This window comes from Helianthus annuus, chromosome 5, assembly GCF_002127325.2.
Source record: "Helianthus annuus cultivar XRQ/B chromosome 5, HanXRQr2.0-SUNRISE, whole genome shotgun sequence".
Classification (NCBI taxonomy): domain Eukaryota; kingdom Viridiplantae; phylum Streptophyta; class Magnoliopsida; order Asterales; family Asteraceae; genus Helianthus; species Helianthus annuus.
In genome coordinates this window covers 3,983,239-4,005,531 of record NC_035437.2, presented here as the reverse complement: position 1 = coordinate 4,005,531, position 22,293 = coordinate 3,983,239, and the positions used below count along the sequence as shown (strand labels likewise).

Sequence of the window (22,293 nt, the reverse complement as noted above, 5' to 3'; positions counted from 1 at the left end):
AAAATATTTCTTTTTGAATTTTTCTTGTTAGTAACATGTTTCTACACTTGATTAATCACTAAAAATGTGATTAGTTTCTTTAAAACTCTTGTTTATGTAAATCTTGTAATTTAACTTAGTTTCTTGAGAAAACTAGTTTTGAAATCATTCACTTACATCATTTATATTATACTTTGATCATCATCATTCAAAAAAAAAAAAAAAACACTTCATACTTCAAGTTCATGCTTACATAAAGTATGATCATCTTGGTTTTTCACAAGATCATCCTCTCATCTTGCTAGATCATGTGTTTAATCACAATCTAGCAAGTTTCATATGATGTTTAACATCATAAACACAAACAATCAACAATCAAGAAGCATATAAACACTTAAACAACATAGATCATGATGATTTAGAGCTTTATGTTAGTGATTATGTTCTTGATCTTTAGTGTTCTTCATGATTAGTTACTTATATCATCTTTTAACCAACATAACATGATGTAAAATGGGATTAGGAGGATCTTACTACTAGCACAAGGCTAGGGATGAGATTCAAGAAGAAGATGATGATGAACTTGGTGGCTAATAGCTTGTGAGAGAGGTCCTTCACCTTCCAATGGCTCCTAGCTTCTTTACCAAGCTTCTTACACCTTGTGATCACTAGAGAATGAATGAAGATGAGGTGAAAATGGTGGTGGTGGTGGTGGGTCTTGCTCTCGGCCGAGACTAGAGGAGAGGAGAAGAAAAGTGAAGTGTTGGTGTGTTGTGAAGGAAATGAGAGTTATGGTCTCTTGGTTAACTTAAATAATCTCCAACATCATTTAGACCAATGGTTCGAATGTTTACTAAAGATCTAACATAATCTATTAAACAATTAGACAAAAATCATTGGTGGGCCACACCCATTGTAACCGTAAGTTGACCGGGGGGTATAAGTTGGTTTGTAATGGGTAGTTAAGTTAGTTGGTTGAAATCTAAGGGTTTATTAGTGTATAAGTTGTTATGATGTTATAATAGGTGTTATGATGTCCGGGGACCATAACTAGCTTGGAATTGATAAAAACAATGCTTCTAGTGAAAATTTGATGTTTCAGGTAGTGTCCGGTTGTTCGGTTGGTTACTGGTTGGTTAAGGTGCTAAATTATGCAGTTGAGGGTGCTTTATGTTACCTTTTGTGACAGTTTTGATTCTCGACACTTAGGAAAGCATTCTGGACCGTTTAACCATAATTCTGCATAATATTAAGTTGTCTAAAAGCTGATTTTTGCTGAATTCAGCAGAATTTTGCAGTTTATGTGAGTTTTAGGCACTTTCCGGCACTTAAACTATCTCTAGGAAAGCAGTTTTATGATCCTTACTTTCCTAAACACTATACTAGTGTAACTCTTGGTTTCTGGCCCATTCTGTGTCTCAATACCATGTCTGTCTAAGTACTGAACTCCCGTCAGTATTTCTGATTTTTCTGATAACTGTGCTTACTTTGTTTCGTGCAACATTTGAATCAATAAAGTGTTGCATGCAATAATGATATGACATTATGCAATATGTGATACACATGTATGTATATGACAATAATCAAAAAGCATTCATGTCATTAATTTAAATCAGCATAATCATTATGTTACTAATTACTGTTTAATTATGTACGGATACATGAAATTTTGACAGTTGTCACAAATACCACCCAACCGCAACAAAACTTTAACTTTCATGACATGGACCCGAATGTGTTTTCGTACACAGCTTACTTGAGCGGCTCTAATCCCTTCATTCCAACCCCTTACAGCTTTACCCCATTGGGCGCTTCACAACCATCCCAAGAGCAAGCCGAACCCGAGGTGGATACGGTGCCGGAGCCGCAACCCGAACCGGATCGCGAGACATCCAAACGCGGTAGAAGGTCACAGAAAAAAGGACGTGAACGCTCCTCGTCGTAAGCATAGTTACGTTGTTTGGATGAAGGACGAGGAATACGCATTGGCTCGGGCGTGGCTCAATGTTTCGGAGGACACCAAAGTGGGTAAGTGTTATAAAACTACTCGTCGAATTTATTATTTTTCTTAACGTATCACTTATTTTTTTATTTTTTGTAGCAAATTTTCAAACCGGTCCAGAATTTTGGAACAAAATTCGTGAGCTTTTTTTAATGCGATGGGAAAAGATTAATATCGTGACAAAGATTCCATCTCTAGCAAATGGACCGATCTCAACAACAAATTTCACCAATTCCAAGAAGTTTATCAACGAAACAAAGATAACTGGCCGAGCGGAGGAGGTGACGTCGAAATTTTAACGAGGGCTATGGATGAGTGCGAGAAAACTAGAGGCGTTTTCACGTACTATAGATGTTGGGAGCTTCTATAAAATAGTCCAAAGTGGGTTAGCGTAACGACCATAACGTCTAGTAGTAGACGTAAAGCTAAACGGTCGAAAACATCATCCTCGGTTGACCCAGAAACACCAACTTCCGATGCGCGCACCGTCGACTTAAATGTTGTTTTGGACGATGACAAGGAAGATGAAGAGTTGTCCCGACCTCCCGGTAGAAGAAAAGGAAAAAAACCGGTACAGTCGTCTTTCGATAATCTCGAGTTGAAGGGAGATTTCGAGAAGATGAACTGACGTCTCCAAGACGTTCGAGACCTCGGTCACAAGCGTTGGGAGACTATGCAAGAACGAGTCTCCGAAAACAAAAAAATTTAATGAGATGCAAGCAGCAAGGCAAACGGAAAAGCACATAGAGTTTTTGTCCATATCGATCGATCACCTCCAAGGCGACGCGTTGATCGTTGCGCAAATGAACCGCCAAAAACTTCGGGAAAAATACAGCCTTTAGATTATCATCTTTTTTTTTAAGTTTAGTCGTTTTTTTATTTCCATTTTTTTTAAGTTCAGTCGTTTTTTTTATTTGAGTATTGTAATCTTTTTTTATTTAATGAAGTATTTTAGTTTTTAATTTAAAAAATTTAATAATTGTGTAATGATTGGATGGGGCGTTATTGGGCATTATTCCACTACGCCCCTTTTGTAAAAACGCCCAATAATGCCCCTTGCTGACTGGGCTGCTACATGACAGAAAACGCCCAAGGATGGGTGCATTATTCACCCAAACCACTACACATTTTCTATGCGTAAACAAAGTTGTTTTTAACTTTTTTATATTTTGCAGGCATATATTTATTCATATCTTTATATATAATAAAAGAAACCACTTTAGGGACATTTGTCATCATATTAGACCATCTCTTATAGATAATTATTATTTTAATTTAATCTCTTCTAATTAATTATAAATAACCTACTAAATATTATTAGTTTAATATCTTATAGATAATTATTATTTAGTTTAATCTCCTTCTCATTTATAATATTATTTATTTGAATTAATTATTGAACGTTTTGTTTAGTTTGGTATCAAATAGATTTTACGAAACTTAAAAAAAATAACTAATATTATTTATCATTTATACATTTATACATTTACGGAGTTTTAAATAAAGGGTTAAATCTATTGAGACCTCGTTAACAAATTTTGCAACAACATGATAATCTATTTTTATCACGAAAATCAAACTTTGTATTAATATATTAAATATTTTTTTATTTTCACTATACAAAATTACATTTACTCGACCCATGTAATACATGAGGTTTTTTAAGATATAACTTTTTATTATTTGATACACAAAATTAGATTTATTCAATTCGTACAATACACGGGGTTTTTTAATGATATATATTTTTTATTATTTAGGATAGAAAATTACATATATTCAAACCGTATAATGCGCATATTTTTAAAGATGTAATTTTTTTTATTATTTGGTATATAAAATTACATTTATTCAACCCGTGTAATATACGTGGTTTTAAAGATATAACTTTTTTATTTGGTATATAAAATTACATTTATTCAACCCGTACAATATGGTTCTTATAGATGTAACGTTTTATTATTTAATATATAAAATTATATTTATTCAACCCGTGCAATATGGTTCTTGTACGGCCCAACAATTAAACAAAATAATATTTAGTAGAAGAGTTATCTATAATTAAGTAGAAGAAATTAAATTAAATAAGTTATCTAAATATTATTTTTTTAATGTATACTTCTTATTTATAATATTATTTATTTGATTTTATATATCATAAGACAGACACCTACTTTTTATATGTAATATACAAATTTACACTTTTTCTTTTCAATGATGTAATTATCTCTAATAAACTTTAAACCTTTACCATAGTATATATAATGCTAGACATAAAATCAAAAAACATTTTGGATGACATCAATAACTTAAAACATAATATAATTATATGTATAATATGCACTTTTTAATAAAATAATACCAAACAAAATTACAAATATAAAATCATTGATTTTACTAATAATAGCAAAGTCATAATTTTTTAAATTAGATTTATTACTGGTTTTTTTTTAATATAATTTATATTTTATCACTCAAATGGTTGGTTATTTGCTTCTTGAATAATATGTTTAACCAATATATTTTCTTTTCAATAATCATCTCCGCAATTACCATATCTATTGCGTACCGAGTATATCCAATAGTTTTTTTAAATATAATTTTCTTATTATTTGGTATATAAAATCATTTTTATTCAAGCCGTGTAATACAAGAAGGTTTTTAAAGATATAACTTTTTTTATTATTTGATAAACAATATTACTTTATTCAACCCGTGTAATACACGTGGTTTTAAAGATATAACTTTCTTATTATTTGGTATATAAAATTGCATTTATGTAACCCATACAATATGGTTCCTATAGATATAATTTTTATTATTTAATATATAAAATTACATTTATTCAACTCGTGCAATAAAGGTGGTTTTTAAAGATATATTGTTTTATTATTTAGTATATAAAATTCATTTATTTAACCCGTGTAATACACGGGGTTATAACCTAGTTTAAACTAAAAGAAACTCTTTAACTAGTAAAACAGATAAGTCAAGAAATATAATCAATCAAGGAGTGATCATTTAGACTTCAATCCACCTAGCTAAACAATAACATCATATATTTTTTTCATAATGAGATCTTTAACTAGTGAAAATAGAAGAAGTTTAAGCTCATCATGGTTAATCATATAAACGAGTAGTTGCACGGGTGAGACTAAAGAAGATTTGGTGTGGCGAGGGGTGTCTGTTGACCCTCCAACCACCAAAAAAACATTTCTATTAATAGGGTGTCCAACGTCGTCACTGTCTTATTTTCTGAGCCTCAAATTGTCGATAGTAGGCAGGATACATGGCCGGCTATGATGGTGTGTGGGGAGGACTTTCGCACAAGGCCCGTGATTTCGAGGAGCATGGGATTTTTTAAAAATTTTCGATATATATGTAGAATTTGGTAATCAGAGAGCTGCAACTCTGTATCCTTTTTTTATTAATTAAATAAGATCGATCATACATATATGAGGAATAAACCAGCAGAAAACAGGAACTAACTAGAACAAACTACATCTAATAATAGATGATAAAATTAGAGATAAGGATGTAGCTATCAATATCATTATCCAACACTCCCCCTCAAATTGGAGCGTGTAAGTCTTTCATTCCCAACTTGACAAGTAAATCTTGAAGCTTCTATTCCCAAGCGGCTTAGTAAGTAGGTCAGCGATTTGAAGTCTTGTCTCAGCGTACCTTGGTTCTACTTCCTTTGATTCAACTCGTTCACGAACGAAATAACAATCCATTTCCACGTGCTTTGTTCTTTCGTGAAACACCGGGTTATTAGCTATGTGTCGAGCAGCTTCGTTGTCACAAAATAAAATAGTACCACCATGTTGCGGCTCACCAAGTTCTGTCAGCAACCAACGAACCCACAAAATCTCACTAACTGTTGTTGCCATAGCCCTATACTCTGCTTCTGCCAAGGAACGAGAAACAACGGATTGTTTCTTTGACTTCCATGAAATTGGCGCTCCTCCTAGCAATAACAGATATCCGGTCCTTGAGCGTCTCGATAGAGGACAACCAAGCCAATCGGCATCACAATAAGAAATGAGTCTAGTTCCTCCTTCTTTTGGTAGCAGAATCCCTTGACCTGGAGTCACTTTGAGATACCTCAACACCCTAATGGCTGCTTCCATATGACTTTGACGAGGATCAGAAACAAATTGACTCAATATATTAACGGAATACGTAAAATCTGGCCGAGTTGCTTGCAAGTATAGTAATTTCCCTACTAAACGCCGATATTTGTTTGCATCAGTTTTATGTTCTTTCTCCCCCTTACCAAGCTTCAAGGTTGATTCCATGGGAAAAGGACTGGGTTTACATCCAAGTAACCCAGTATCTTGTAAAATATCGAGTGTATATTTTCGTTGACTTAACACAATACCTACTTTTGTTCGGGCTACCTCAATCCCCAAAAAATATTTTAACGGTCTGAGATCTTTGATACTAAAAAGTTCATGAAGCTGTGATTTTGTACGTTGTATTGTTTGCATGTTGTTTCCAACTATAAGTACATCATCAAAATATATTAACGCCGCCACAAAAATTGTTCCAGCCTTATAAAGAAACAGTGAATGATCAGCTTTGGATTGGATAAAACCCATCTCTAATAGAACGGTAGTGAACTTGTGATACCAGTTGCGCGAAGCTTGCTTGCGCGAAGCTTGCTTGAGCCCATAGATAGACTTTCTTAATCGACAAACTCTAGTCTCATTTTCTTCCAAGAACCCTTGAGGAATTTTCATATAGACTTCTTCTTCTAGGTCTCCATGCAAAAATGCGTTGTTAACATCCAACTAATGGATAATCCAGTTCCGCTTTGTTGCCAAAGAAAGTAGAGTTCTCATTGTAACTAACTTCGCAACCGGCGCAAATGTTTCATGATAATCCACCCCTTCCATTTGGGTGAAACCTTTGGCAACTAATCTCGCCTTGAACTGTTCAATACTCCCATCAGGTTTATACTTGATCTTGTATACCCATTTCGAGTCAATCGCTTTCTTTCCAAGAGGCAACGGTTCAAGTGACCATGTCTCATTTTGTTCGAGTGCTTTTATCTCGCTTCCATCCAACGCTCATCCTGTGAAGCTTGGTAAAAAATCTTCGGCTCATCATGGCTTGTGATGGCCGCAAGAAAAGTTTTGTGAGCAACACTAAATTTATCATTAGAGATATAATTAGCTAGAGGAGGTACCGTGGAGGATGCTTGATTGGAAGACGGGTGTGCGTCGTCGACAGACGGTGGAAGCTTCACATGGTAATCTTTCAAGTGTTGAGTTTGCGTTTTGACCCTTCGATGTCGTTCTTTTTCTGTGTCATTAGATTCTTGCTGATTATTATTGTTGTGCTCATGTGTTTCATGGTCAGTATGTAATTCATCTTGCATGGAAAAGGTTGGTACATGAGTATTATTCTCAACCTCATGCATGGAGGAGGAGTTACGTGGAGGTGTACCCACTGCGGGTTCATTACCAGATGACTCATCAGCCATTATGGGTCCTTGGGTTTTGTTCACTTCATCTTCATTACCTGACAATTCTTGGCTTATTCTAGTATTTGTTTCAAAATAAGCTTGATATTCATCAACAATTTCTTTGTCCCTTTTAGTTGTAGGAGGCCTATTAATAGAAAACGGGAAAACAGTTTCAAAGAAAAATACATCTCTTGAGATGATAACCTTTTTCTTTTCTAAATCATAAAATTTGTATCCCTTGGTAGCAAAAGGGTAACCTAAGAAGACTCCGGCCTTTGCCCTTGGTTCGAATTTATCACCTTTAGTATCAGTATTTCGAAAATACGCCAAGCACCCAAAAACTCTCATGTGATTATACATCGGCTCCGTTCCAAACATGACCTCGTAAGGCGCTTTTTGTTTTATAACTTTGGATGGGAGCCTATTAATAATGTACGTGACCGTCAATATACATTCTGCCCAGAACTTGACCGGCAAATTTGCTTCAAACCTTAAAGCTCTAGCGACCTCTAGTAGGTGTCTAAGCTTTCGTTCCACCACCCCATTTTGTTGTGGGGTGTGGGGGCACGTTTTTTTAGCACAATCCCATGGTCATTATAGAACTCTTTCATTTTGTTTGAAGTGAACTCCCCCCCCCCCCCCCCCGTTGTCACAACGGACACGTTTTATTTTCTTTTCAAATTGAGTTTCAACCATATTATGAAAATTAATTAAACAATCACTTGCTTCATGTTTGTGCTTGAGCATATATACCCATACTGCCCTACTAAAATCATCAACCAAGGTGAGAAAATAACTCCCACTCGAAAGTTAAAGTGTTCTATAACTCCCCCAAATATCACAATGCATCATGTCAAAACATTCGGTTGTTTTTATTGAACTGGTTGAAAATGGCAATCTAGTTAACTTTGCTTTAACACAAGAGTCACAAAGTTCCTTTTCTGAATCAAAAACAATATCCTTTAAAAAAGTAATATGAGAGAGTTTGATACTAGATGGGTGACCAAGTCTCTTGTGCCACACATTTGTTGCTTCAGCAGTCATAGCCTTTAGATTCCTTTGCATTGTTTCCATTCTGTAAAGACCACCACTGCACCTACCCACTCCAACCAAGCTCCTCGTCCTCAAGCCCTGCATGACAAAGAAATCCGGGAAAAAAGTGATAGCGCATTGTAAATCACGTGTTAATCATCGAACGGACAAAATATTTGTGACAACTAGTATTTTCGAACCTATTTTTGTGCTTGATGTAACTTGTATGAACTCTATGTGACTGATTGATATGTTTGTTTTAATGAATGATTATAAGTTGTATGCTATGTGTTATGTGTTATTGTATTACAAGCACGAATAATTAATAACCCTTGATCGCACAAGACTATCTAATCATACAAGCCCTTTGGGCACACCACTCTCGGCCCACACCCTTTGAACTCGGAACCAAGGGTAGCCCATGTATGGGTTTAGCCCACGCCCCTTATATACACATACAAGCACCTATGGTGGGGTTTGGTTTTTCATATCTTGCAAAAACACTCAAACACACAAACCCTACTCTCTCTCTTTCTCTCCTTCGAAGACCGGCGGCAACACCCTCTTCCTCGAAGACTTTCTTATTCGAAACAATCTCATTCTACCTTTCTATCGGTTAGTTTTCCATCATTTTATACTTGTATGATTGTCCTGCTATGATTGTTTGTGGTAACTAGGATTGCTTATGTTAGAAGGTTTAATCATTGGGATTCGGAATATGTGTATGTTTGATGTAAGCTTTGGTATGATCTTGGTGTTGTGATGATACATAAGTAATTAGAACTGCATGATAGGGCCGTGATGATTATTAACAGAACCGAACCGGATGATGATAGTGATATGAATGAATGTTTCGGTTGGTGTAAGATTAGTGTTGACGTTCATATGAAATTAAGAAAGCTAAACCGTTTGATCTGATTATGCTTATGATTGAATGTTGATTAGTGTCAAAAGAATTAACTGTTAAACCTTTGATTTGATCGATTGACACAAGATTGGAAACTGTTGATTGTTGACCGATTAAATGCTTGATTTGACCGAATAATTGTAAAACAAGAACTGTTCAAATTGTGGTAACTGATTGCATGATTTAAGGAAGTAGATAACTAATCGCACAAGTGCCTAGTCGCACAAGCCATAGGGTGCAACTGTTTAAAGATGTTGTACAACTCCCTAAAGCACAAGCGAAAAACATCTTGTGAATCGCACAAGGTTGTGCTGATCGCACAAGACGTTGGGCTGCATATAGATTTAGTTATGATAGGCTGTTGGGCCGAACAGCCCAAAACTCCAATCGCACAAGTCACCCGTAGTCACACAAGTCCATCTAGACCGCACAAGTCAAAGTGTTTGTTTAATTGTTGGGCCGTACAAGCTGTTGGGCTTAGGATGTAATGGGCCGGGGTGTTTTCAATCGCACAACCCGTCGTGAGTCGCACAAGGTTGTGCTGGACGCACAACAGGTTGGGCCGGTTGTTATTGGGATTTAATATTGGATCGCACAAGCTCAACGGCCCAATCATCTGAGTCTCACAAGTTGGACATTATGTGTGTACTTGACTGTTAACGTGTTCTACGTGGTTGCCATAATCATTACGTGTTCGTAACCTGTTAGCTTATATGTAAACCTACGTGCAATACTTGAACCTAGACCTGACTTGTATGGTAACGATGTTAGGACGTGGTTGACCACAAATAGCTCATGTGACCTTTTTGTGTATCTGCCGAGCTTACTTAAGGTGAGTTCACGCTTTCGACAAGGCATGGGATTCCCGGTGGTTGGGAATGGGTAAATGATTGAAAGGAAACTTACGTATTCTTCTTGGTTAGAATACGTACCTCCACCCTCTTAATTGAAGGGTGACAACATTGGAACCTACGTGATCTCCTTATATGGGACACGTACCTCCACCCTCCTAACTGAAGGGTGACAACATTGATGCTAGACCAAAAACTCTATCATTAAGTCCCTCATTTTTATAGCGACTTAATCGCCGGGCCAATGGCAAATGGGTCATTAGTTAAATAGCGCTATTAGGTTTGACAAGCCTCACACCGTGCCGTAGAGGAGGGGAATTGACTAATGGATCTGGGCACGTCAATGATGATAGACATTAACTTAGGGCACCCAACTTTCTCAGTCAGTAGTCGATATGGTAATGGGTCTAGTGGGATATTCATGGGGTAGCCCCCACGACTGGGAGCCAGAGTAAAAGGAAAGGGTTAATCATGTTTTTCAACTATGGGGTAACCCCCACGGCAAGTAAGCCAGCTAAAAGGAAACCTATGTTTTTGAAATAACTTAAAACGAATGCCTAACTGTGAACTCGCTCAACTTTTGATGTAGCGTGTGTTACGGAAAATGAAGATCAACACGTTGATTCTACGAATACCCGTGTAGTTCTTCCCCAACCCCCAAATTGCAACCCAAAGGCCACGGAATTTGAAGTGAAAAATTCGATAGTTTCAAAATTCAATTATGATTGTTCAAATGACTAAAGGGACATATAAATAAGAACAGAAATTCGAAATGGGCCTAAAAAAGATAACGGGCCAAACACAAGCCCAAAAACAAAATGCCCAAAATACTTAAAAAACATAAAAATGCAAATAACTAATGGAAATAAGCGTTTTTTTTTCCCGGACGATGACCCAAACCACCATAGGCGTTTGCAGCAAGATGGAGCTTTTTCTCACGTTCGTTTCGCATGGTCGCACGCCCAAAACAGACCTCCGTAGCCCAAGTTAGAGCCATTTTAGTCAAGCCCCTTTTGTTACGCGATCTTGGGCCTCCAAATACAAGATGGCCCGCTCCTCCACACTTGGGCCCGCATCAACTTTGTTGTTGATTCGTTACTATATGCCTTGCAGGTCGTTAGGTGCTTAGATAGAGCTTGCACAGGAGGACAGGGTCGTTGTGGGACATGGACTGTTGAGTTCCATGTTAACATTTGAACTTCTAAACTTATGTTTTGGTTTTAAACTTTATTCTTCTGCTGATAACTTGAACTTGGTTAATTTCTTTTGGACACCAATTATATTGTGGTTGGTTTTATATTTACTTTAATACATTATTCAATATGATTGGTGGCTTGATCCTGGTCATGTCACGCTCCCTGCGTTGATACTCAGCTTGTGGATTTTGGGGTGTGACAAATTGGTATCAGAGCCATTGGTTATAGTGAACTTGGTTTAAAAAAAGGGAAAAAGCTTTTTGACTAAACCAGACTATAACATGTACAGTGCTCAACGATTCACAACGACGCTTCGCTCCACATGCAAGGCTCAACACACTAGGTGGTATGATTTAAGTTTATATTTCCTATTTGCTAGATTACTTTTGTGTAATGTGATGTTTATGGTATGTTTATTTAGAGTAGTAGCATGCTGCCTGTTAGCCCTACTACGTTCTTTATGACACACAATTGAATAACTATTTGGCAAGTGGTGGTCAAACCCCTTTCTGATTTCTCATCACCCTGCTACGACAATCGTATATGTGTTCTATCTATTCATACGCTTATCTCGACATGACGTCACCATTTGACCCTCCGTATATTCGGTTTGCACGTCAACATTCACGAAGACCAGACCTGGCTCAAACGAACTCGGATTTAGGAGAACAATACCCACGCATCCCTGTTGACGAACCTCATCATTTCCACTGGTCGTCGTTACCAGAAACGAAACAGCCTCAGTTACACGCGTTTGTCGTTTTGCAACTCGCAACCCTACCAACCAAATTCTGTTTTAGACAAGTGATATACTTCCGTGACCGTGATGCAACGAACTTCCCTTTTTGTGTCGTGCCGCCAAACCTCACTATTAGAATTGCCTCTAAGCAACGGATTACTTGGTTGAATTCTTCGGTTATTGTTGGACCCCTGTTTTCATTCGATTCTTTGTATGAACCTCATTTAATTCCATGTTTCTTCAATTGGCAACCAATTTAATGAAACTCCAACAACCATACCACGATTTTCACAGATCACAAGACTACCTGATTACCCTGTTGGATGGTTTATTCTTATACTACTTGATTAGCTCTCTCGTATACCCAACTTAGCGAATGAATGCCATTATTGGTGAAATAGTCTTCAGGACATTTGGAGACGGAGATATGGATCACTCAACCCACCGGCGAACGCAATAATTTATACGTTTACCTGACCCACCTTACGCCACAAGAGATGTACTTTAATTTCATGATAGTTTTTCTTAAATATGCGGAATCTTTGCCCTAGCTCTTGCACCGACACATGATTATTGATTAATGGTATATCTAATTTCTACCATTGGCTTAGACCAAACCATCACTCTCTTACCACAGTGACATTACGTTCTCGCTACTCCATGTTGAGATACTGAAACGAACACGCTCCAGCTTAGAGAATTTGTAAGACCCTAAATCACATTTGACCATAAGTCGCAGCGGAAATACGTACCCTAAAATTTCATTCATTATAAACGTTTTGTCTTACTTGAAAGGCCACTTTAAAATATAAAAAAAAACATAACATATCATCACTAAGTTACATATGTAATCATTCCCGTACAATCTATCTTGTGACTCGGTCTTCGATCGCTACTCCTTGTGAGGTTAATCCGTGATTCGTACAACCTGCACTCACCACATTCATTCATACATTAGCACACATTATATAAACAAGATTCATTCACGAACACTTCACTATTCGTCATTTTTTTTAAACTTTAAGCATTTCATCTGCGTATCCATTTCCTGGTGAGGCTTCAGTAATGTACCTGCATTACTTTTCATTCTCAAGGTACATCATTAAAAACATTAACACTCAACGTGTCTAAATCATGCTTACATACGTACTTACATACAAACATACATTCACATCTACATACATACATATCTTTCCTACAACTTTACATACATGCATACACTCATACATGTCTTTACACATACATACATACACAATTACATACATACATACATACATATATACCTTTCCTACATCTTTACATACATGCATACACTCATACATATCTTTATACATACGTACATACACATCTACATACATACATACACATCTACATACGTACATACCTTTCCTACATCTTTACACACATGCATACACTCGTACATACCTTTATACATACATACATACACATCTACATACGTACATACCTTTCCTACTTGCATCATACCAAGCTTTTACATACCTACTCCTATACATACCATCATAGGTCCACGTACTTGCTCGCATACTTATAAGCATACATACATACCTAACTACGCATGTTCATACACTTAAACTTATAAAAACGTGGGTTAAATTAGTCGTACGTAACTTGAAACGCGTTTAAAACGAGTTCACAATACAAAACGGAGCAAACGAACAGTTTTCGCCAAGCAGCCACCCACCTATATATTTACCTATGCCTTTCTACTTATTTCGCTCCATGTATATATACATACACGCGCATCGCATCCCATAAACATTCTATAATAAGTTTAGAATACGATTCAGGACTCCTTTTCGGTTAAGGGACTGTTCTGTACGAATTCTGCACATTATACTGAACTGGCAGCTGATGCACGGCCATGCGTCCAACCGCACGACCGTGCAGCGGCAACTGATGCACGGCCATGCATCCAACCGCACGACCGTGCAGTTCCTACGACGATGGGGGCACTGGCAGTGCACAAGCTAGTGCAATGATTTGCTCGAAATCGCACGACCATGCGGCCAAGCGCACGACCATGCGGCTAAGCGCACGACCATGCGGCCAAGCGCATGACCATGCGCCATTTCGCTGCAGATCCGTTTCAATGTCCGAAAACGCTAAAACTTGCGTAACTTTCGAACCGTTTACCCGTTTAACCTCCCGTTTCTTCCCACATGCTTGTAAATTCACATTCTACCATATGGACTTAAAATCTTACCTCCGGATTAAGGAAATTCTTAACTTACATACATTCGACTTATTACTATTTTCTAACTATTTGACCCGTTCATGCATACATCATCATAACTTGTTTGTTTTACCATAACCTCTTGTAAACATATTAATATCAGTGACGTCTATCATAAATTACTAAATTTTTGGATGTCTTACATCCTCTTAACACATTAATGTTCATATGCTTGTTTTGACCCGTTAAAGGTATTCGCGCATTAATTGGTCTATGACTAACCAAATCATCATCCCTACATCCATACTTGTCCAAAACATTAAACTAATCGAATAACTTATTCCTAAACTACTTTTAAGATCGTTTACCCCAAAATACCCATCGAGGGCATTTTGGTCAACTTTAATCCCATCATTTACGACGAAAGGCTTTAACACACATTTGACCTCAAGCATCATGTTTAATTAATCACAACACTTTATTACTTACTTGAACTAAGAAGTGATTACGGAAATCACTTACCTTATGCGTCCGTGCTCGCATCCGATTCCTTGCCTCTTATTGACCCGTTAACATCTCATGCTTGCGCCCGTCTCGACGTGATTCCTATACTTTCATTTCATCAAAATCACGCTCTTATTAGCATACTCATTTGTGCATGTTAACCATCATGTAAATCGCATCTTTCATACTTAACTTTCATTATTCATTCTTAACCAACATAACTCATATAATCATTTCCATATACGCTTAAATTCATGTAACTCATCATGTCATTACATTTAACGCGGGATTGCTATAACATGTATCATACGACTTCTTATAATCCTACCTTTACGATAACGATTCAAATCATGATTCTTATACTTAGTTGACTTTCAAAGTCAACTATTAACCATATTTAACTATCGATTTATCATCATATACTAGTAACATCATAATCGACTATACAGACAACACTATATACATTTTATCATACACTTGATGTGCGTGTACCACCTTTTAAGCATAACGTACAACTAATTCATACATGCATCTTCTAATTTCATACATAACCCATCAAAACCTACTACTAATCATCATGTTTCCTTTCCAATTAAACATCAAACATAGCATCATCATATTTCTCCTAATTCATCTAACAAGCTTTCATCATACCCACATAATACATCATTCTTTCAACAAGAATTAAACATAAATGGTGATTCAAGTCATCATCCTCACCATAGCAAACGGGTTTCACATCTAAACTTCAAATTAACACAAACCTTACATAACCCATGTTCTATATGATGTTTCTAACCCTTATACATAATCAATTTCATATTATCTCACGGATTAGAGCATAACCCACTTCACCCATGATCATCAATCTTAGATTTAAGACATACCTTATGATCCCCTCGTGTTGGTGATCATTAATCCATGCTCGGTTATGAGTTTAAGCATCATTTAGCCTTCCAATTTGATGATCTTTCATGTTTAGGGTTTGAGACTCCATGGGAGTCTCCTGATCGATCTAGAACACACACGAAGGTGTGTTTGTGTGTGTTGTAATTTTCTTTTAATAACACAACTTCCATCTTGTTCCACTTTAAGCCCTCGGGTTTGCCTTTAAAACATAACCGACACCACCTTCATCATTTAATACTTTTGACCATACCCTTAACTAGGTTAAATAGCCTAGTTATTAATTTCATAACGTGTCATATATGAACACACGACAAATATTTACATTCTGATTTTTGGGGCGTTACAAGTCTACCACCCTTAAATGAGGTTTCGTCCCTGAAACCTTTCTTACCTTTATTTAACACTAATTATTCCTTCTCTACGTCCACTCGACATAACCACGAGCTCATCACCATGACTATCATCCAACTTCAAGAATCCATCCCAGAATTCTTATTAATGTTTCTTTCGTGTTTATTTCATCATTCATATCATTGACTTCTTCCTAACAATTCCATACCTTCCTTATCATACTTTCGCATATCATTTTCATTTCCTTGACCTGTCAATAACGGGTCTATATACATACTTCCTCAATCTGTAATCATACATACATTCGTATGATCCGTTCCCAATGGATCCACTACAATCATCCTATCTCTTAAGATTACATTCTATACATATATTATTTAGCATTTAGTTCTTGTTTTGTTACCACACAAAACTACTATTTCATGATCACATATACGCGCTTCACTTCAAAGTTAACATCATTCTATCTTTTCTATAACTACTTGTACCATACATACTCTTACGCTATCTTCCATTCACCTTGTTCATTCTACATTACTATTCCTCTTATTTCATGCATGATTTCGTTTACATAAGCCCACATGTCACGCAAAATCATTATACGAGAGTTTAGCGAATTCTCGAAATTTTCACTTCAAACCTTTGAGATTCATTCCTTAACGACATAATCTTCTTCTTAGGTCCACTGTTAGGAATGGAACATTCTGTACTATACCATACTCATTCCACCATACATTTTGTAGGGCGTTTTCAACTTACAAATTCATACTTATCTGACATAAATTAAAGCATTTTACTTACCTCGATTTCCTTCCATACTTCAGCGATCCGTAAATCAGACCTGTCCACCTTCTTCACGTGTACTAGCCGTACTAGACTAGATTTCATTCATTCGTGCAATGTGCCTTCACTCGTGCACAACCTCCACCAAATCGATGGGTTTCATCACCTCTAGGTTCCTTCTTGTGCGTACTTATATCATTGTCCGGGTATTAGCCCGTCATTCATTTTGACTCCTAGTAGTCGATTACCAGCACTTTTAACACATAACTTATTCAAAACTTCTTTCTTTCATTTTAAAATTTAAAATTTAGGTTTGCGTGCCAATCCTGGTCATTCTTTCATCCAGTTACTTTACATTTACTCACATGATTCGTTTGACACAACCATGGTCAAACCATTGACACATCGCGATGTGGGCTATTTTCATCATTTCTATATTTTAAGCTCGTCCTGCGTACACAATCGTAGCATCCCTACCTTTCATTATTTCTATGTTTTGAATCCGACTAGCGGTTTCAAACATTCCCTTCATGTATTTCATACTTTGAATCCGTCTCGCGGATTCAAACATCCCATTCATGCCTTTCATACCTTGAATTCGTCTCACGGATTCAAACATCCCATTCATGCCTTTCATACCTTGAATCCGTCTTGCGGATTCAAACATTGCATTCATACCTTTCCTTCCTTGAATCCATCTGGCGGATTCAATCATTTCATTCATACATTTCATTGCTTGAATCCGTCTCGTGGATTCAAACATTTCATTCATACCTTGTTGATCCGCACTTTCTTACGGATTCAACATTCTTCATTCTTAACAGGCATGTTTTTTTTTTCATTCTTACATAGTACTCTCATTTTCCCGAGAGTCTTACTTCCCATTTCACCCACACGCCCGCCTGCTACCCAACTCTACCGGACATACCTGTAACAATTATCATGATCTCACGAACGTCGTACGTTTCTCGTGTACTGGCCAGGTACACAATACACATAGTAGTTTCGTGCCTTCATGCAATTGCCACCTTATGTCCGTAGACTTAGGTTTCGGCGCGTGTATCACTTTCAATACTTCATTACATACAATCCTTGTCTTTCATTCAAAATTTTCCTTCCTTTACTGAGTTTTACCATTACATATACCCACATATTAAATTCACGTACCTGGGGCTCATTTGCCTATTTGTCACTTGACGGTTCTAGTTATTCATCTTAAACTGCTTTCACGGATCATCCTCTTGAAACACTTATGCTTACCTTGCACATACAAAACCGTCAGTTTCTTCATACGTATACATAAGTACATACTTACATTAGCTTCTATCTTTGGATCTTGATCGAGTCTTAGATTGTACGGGTTTCTTATCTCAAGAGCACACAAGTTTGAGTTCAAGTACTTACTTTCTCGTACTTGATTCCCTCAAACCAGGGCTCTGATACCAACTTGTAAGACCCTAAATCACATTTAACCATAAGTCGCAGCGGAAATACGTACCCTAAAATTTCATTCATTATAAACGTTTTGTCTTACTTGAAAGTCCACTTTAAAATATAAAGATAAAATAACTTATCATCACTAAGTTACATATGTAATCATTCCCATACAATCTATCTTGTGACTCGGTCTTCGATCGCTACTCCTTGTGAGGTTAATCCGTGATTCGTACAACCTGCACTCACCACATTCATTCATACATTAGCACACATTATATAAACAAGATTCATTCACGAACACTTCACTATTCGTCATTTTTTTTAAACTTTAAGCATTTCATCTGCGTATCCATTTCCTGGTGAGGCTTCAGTAATGTACCTGCATTACTTTTCATTCTCAAGGTACATCATTAAAAACGTTAACACTCAACGTGTCTAAATCATGCTTACATACGTACTTACATACAAACATACATTCACATCTACATACATACATATCTTTCCTACAACTTTACATACATGCATACACTCATACATGTCTTTACACATACATACATACATACATACCTTTCCTACATCTTTACATACATGCATACACTCATACATATCTTTATACATACGTACATACACATCTACATACGTACATACCTTTCCTACATCTTTACATACATGCATACACTCGTACATACCTTTATACATACATACATACACATCTACATACGTACATACCTTTCCTACATCTTTACACACATGCATACACTCGTACATACCTTTATACATACATACACATCTACATACGTACATACCTTTCCTACTTGCATCATACCAAGCTTTTACATACCTACTCCTATACATACCATCATAGGTCCACGTACTTGCTCGCATACTTATAAGCATACATACATACCTAACTACGCATGTTCATACACTTAAACTTATAAAAACGTGGGTTAAATTAGTCGTACGTAACTTGAAACGCGTTTAAAACGAGTTCACGATACAAAACAGAGCAAACGAACAGTTTTCGCCAAGCAGCCACCCACCTATATATTTACCTATGCCTTTCTACTTATTTCGCTCCATGTATATATACATACACGCGTATCGCATCCCATAAACATTCTATAATAAGTTTAGAATACGATTCGGGACTCCTTTTCGGTTACGGGACTGTTCTGTACGAATTCTGCACATTATACTGAACTGGCAGCTGATGCACGGCCATGCGTCCAACCGCACGACCGTGCAACGGCAACTGATGCACGGCCATGCATCCAACCGCACGACCGTGCAGTTCCTACGACGATGGGGGCACTGGCAGTGCACAAGCTAGTGCAATGATTTGCTCGAAATCGCACGACCATGCGGCCAAGCGCACGACCATGCGGCCAAGCGCACGACCATGCGGCCAAGCGCATGACCATGCGCCATTTCGCTGCAGATCCGTTTCAATGTCCGAAAACGCTAAAACTTGCGTAACTTTCGAACCGTTTACCCGTTTAACCTCCCGTTTCTTCCCACATGCTTGTCAATTCACATTCTACCATATGGACTTAAAATCTTACCTCCGGATTAAGGAAATTCTTAACTTACATACATTCGACTTATTACTATTTTCTAACTATTTGACCCGTTCATGCATACATCATCATAACTTGTTTGTTTTACCATAACCTCTTGTAAACATATTAATATCAGTGACGTCTATCATAAATTACTAAATTTTTGGATGTCTTACATCCTCTTAACACATTAATGTTCATATGCTTGTTTTGACCCGTTAAAGGTATTCGCGCATTAATTGGTCTATGACTAACCAAATCATCATCCCTACATCCATACTTGTCCAAAACATTAAACTAATCGAATAACTTATTCCTAAACTACTTTTAAGATCGTTTACCCCAAAATACCCATCGAGGGCATTTTGGTCAACTTTAATCCCATCATTTACGACGAAAGGCTTTAACACACATTTGACCTCAAGCATCATGTTTAATTAATCACAACACTTTATTACTTACTTGAACTAAGAAGTGATTACGGAAATCACTTACCTTATGCGTCCGTGCTCGCATCCGATTCCTTGCCTCTTATTGACCCGTTAACATCTCATGCTTGCGCCCGTCTCGACGTGATTCCTATACTTTCATTTCATCAAAATCACGCTCTTATTAGCATACTCATTTGTGCATGTTAACCATCATGTAAATCGCATCTTTCATACTTAACTTTCATTATTCATTCTTAACCAACATAACTCATATAATCATTTCCATATACGCTTAAATTCATGTAACTCATCATGTCATTACATTTAACGCGGGATTGCTATAACATGTATCATACGACTTCTTATAATCCTACCTTTACGATAACGATTCAAATCATGATTCTTATACTTAGTTGACTTTCAAAGTCAACTATTAACCATATTTAACTATCGATTTATCATCATATACTAGTAACATCATAATCGACTATACGGACAACACTATATACATTTTATCATACACTTGATGTGCGTGTACCACCTTTTAAGCATAACGTACAACTAATTCATACATGCATCTTCTAATTTCATACATAACCCATCAAAACCTACTACTAATCATCATGTTTCCTTTCCAATTAAACATCAAACATAGCATCATCATATTTCTCCTAATTCATCTAACAAGCTTTCATCATACCCACATAATACATCATTCTTTCAACAAGAATTAAACATAAATGGTGATTCAAGTCATCATCCTCACCATAGCAAACGGGTTTCACATCTAAACTTCAAATTAACACAAACCTTACATAACCCATGTTCTATATGATGTTTCTAACCCTTATACATAATCAATTTCATATTATCTCACGGATTAGAGCATAACCCACTTCACCCATGATCATCAATCTTAGATTTAAGACATACCTTATGATCCCCTCGTGTTGGTGATCATTAATCCATGCTCGGTTATGAGTTTAAGCATCATTTAGCCTTCCAATTTGATGATCTTTCATGTTTAGGGTTTGAGACTCCATGGGAGTCTCCTGATCGATCTAGAACACACACGAAGGTGTGTTTGTGTGTGTTGTAATTTTCTTTTAATAACACAACTTCCATCTTGTTCCACTTTAAGCCCTCGGGTTTGCCTTTAAAACATAACCGACACCACCTTCATCATTTAATACTTTTGACCATACCCTTAACTAGGTTAAATAGCCTAGTTATTAATTTCATAACGTGCCATATATGAACACACGACAAATATTTACATTCTGATTTTTGGGGCGTTACAGAATTTGGAAGGCTCGACTTTCGATCATTGGTGATCACTCCTTGAAACCTTGAGGGTGGTGATGTATTGTTAATACGATCATACTCCCTTGAACACGTTTTCGCGTCTTTCCTTTGGAACCTCACGACTACGCAGATGTAATTTGGGTTCATTCGCACGACCAAAGGAACTTCCCCTAACTTGGTTGCTTACTTGATGAATCACACACACCTAAGTTCATGGATTCAGGTGAACTGTTCCTCCTTCGCATGTGGGCAAGTCCAACGACTTTTGATGGAAGTCTCAGTAAACCTTAACACTACACACTTGTACGACAATCATGCTACTATGTTGAAATCTTGTTCTGATTGATTTAACCCCGTGACAGCTACATTTGATCAACGACATACTTAATCTTAACCATACCCCAACTTGCGTACAACCAGCTGTACCTTCAACATCAGGCAAACCCCTGATGTGGATTCTTAAACGCTTACTCATCAATTGCGACTACTCTTTCTTATGTTTCCATATCCATACATGATATACTTTTGGGATTCTGTGATCCTAATAAGAACCCCCGCGGACACTCGCTTGGACAAGTTACACACTACGAACATTACTCGATGAGCATTGGGCCATGAATATGATGATACCACAGGTA

General features: G+C 36.9%; 2 long non-coding RNA genes across 4 annotated transcripts; both read right to left on the bottom strand.

Annotated features, from left to right (window-relative positions):
• Positions 1-13,020: 13,020 nt before the first annotated feature.
• On the bottom strand, positions 13,021-15,912 carry LOC110938447. 2 transcript variants are annotated; one of them, XR_002591405.2, is made up of 3 exons: positions 15,765-15,912; positions 14,896-14,984; positions 13,021-13,107 (listed from the first exon to the last, which is right to left on the bottom strand). It is a non-coding gene; the product is annotated as an uncharacterized LOC110938447 (long non-coding RNA). The 2 variants fall into 2 exon arrangements; XR_002591406.2 differs by having other exon boundaries at positions 14,896-14,979.
• Positions 15,913-18,526: 2,614 nt separating this feature from the next.
• Positions 18,527-21,431, bottom strand: LOC110938446. Of its 2 annotated transcripts, none has more exons than XR_002591402.2 (3): positions 21,284-21,431; positions 20,415-20,503; positions 18,527-18,593 (listed from the first exon to the last, which is right to left on the bottom strand). It is a non-coding gene; the product is annotated as an uncharacterized LOC110938446 (long non-coding RNA). The 2 variants fall into 2 exon arrangements; XR_002591403.2 differs by having other exon boundaries at positions 20,415-20,498.
• Positions 21,432-22,293: the final 862 nt, after the last annotated feature.